This window comes from Bison bison, unplaced genomic scaffold (genome assembly GCF_000754665.1).
Source record: "Bison bison bison isolate TAMUID 2011002044 unplaced genomic scaffold, Bison_UMD1.0 scf7180017864482, whole genome shotgun sequence".
NCBI classification, from domain to species: domain Eukaryota; kingdom Metazoa; phylum Chordata; class Mammalia; order Artiodactyla; family Bovidae; genus Bison; species Bison bison.
This window is the reverse complement of record NW_011495042.1, coordinates 2,599,620-2,600,525: the sequence shown is the minus strand read 5'-3', so window position 1 is coordinate 2,600,525 and position 906 is coordinate 2,599,620. Positions and strand designations below refer to the sequence as shown.

The following is a 906-nucleotide window of genomic DNA, read 5'->3' as shown; positions in this document are numbered from 1 at the left end:
AGAGCACGTGGCAGGGCTGGTCGGCTTGGGACAGTGTCTGTGAGTGAAGACACCTCGGTGACGCTCCGGGCCTGGAGTTGAGAGTTCCAGGAGTATCCAGTGCTCACGGGGACACAGAGACATGTGTTAAGTGAGAGTAACAGAGTGAGCGGGTGAGTGAGGGGCGGGGGTGGTGGTGGAGTACAGACCCACCCCTAAAATTTTGAGGATCAGCAGCAAGAGGACAAACGGAGACATACACTCCAACTGTCTAAATATTTATGTTATAAACCCAGCTAAAGAATAAACTGCTAAGCAGAAACAGTCTACATTCCTAACTAGACCAAATATACACCTTCATTACAACCTTTGAGGCCAGAATCAAATTTAGAACTCTCGGACTTCTCAGAGTTCTGAGCCCGAGACAGCGAGCTCCTGGCCCACTGCCTGGGCCATCTCTTCTGTCTGGCAGCTGGCCAATCTCAGCTCTGAGCTCCCAGTCGCCACTCCAACCAGCCCTCAGGAGCACTGACCCAGAAGAGGCTGTTGGCAGACGCTGGGAGCCTGTCTGGGCCCCTGGGGCAGGGATTTGGGGTCCTGTGCACCTGGAGTGTGGTCTGGACTCTGGGTCAGCATGTCCCCTGGCCCCAATCTCAGGGAGAGTGGGGTGGGAGGAAGATCAGAGCGGGTGGCTCTGGCGGGGCTCCCTGGGAAGCCCACTCTGAGATGGGGTTCATTCATCAGGGAGAGTCTGGGGTCCCAGCTGTGAAAGGGGGCGGTGGGAAGCAGACTGAGCAGAGGTACCCAAGGCCAGCTTCTGCCCCCTCCCTGTGCAGCCTCCAAGCTAAAAGGCCCTAAAGGGCCTTTTAATTCTGCTAAAAGGCAGAATTATCCTGCCTGGGGGAGAGATGACCCCCTCCTCCCCTT

The 906-nt window shown here is 56.2% G+C and overlaps 1 protein-coding gene across 1 annotated transcript in view; it reads left to right on the top strand.

Annotated features, from left to right (window-relative positions):
• Positions 1–906, top strand: part of CLEC3B (C-type lectin domain family 3, member B) — a gene marked incomplete at its 3' end in the record, with an annotated part of 6,228 nt that overhangs the window by 4,559 nt on the left and 763 nt on the right. The gene's annotated exons all lie outside the window — the stretch shown is intronic.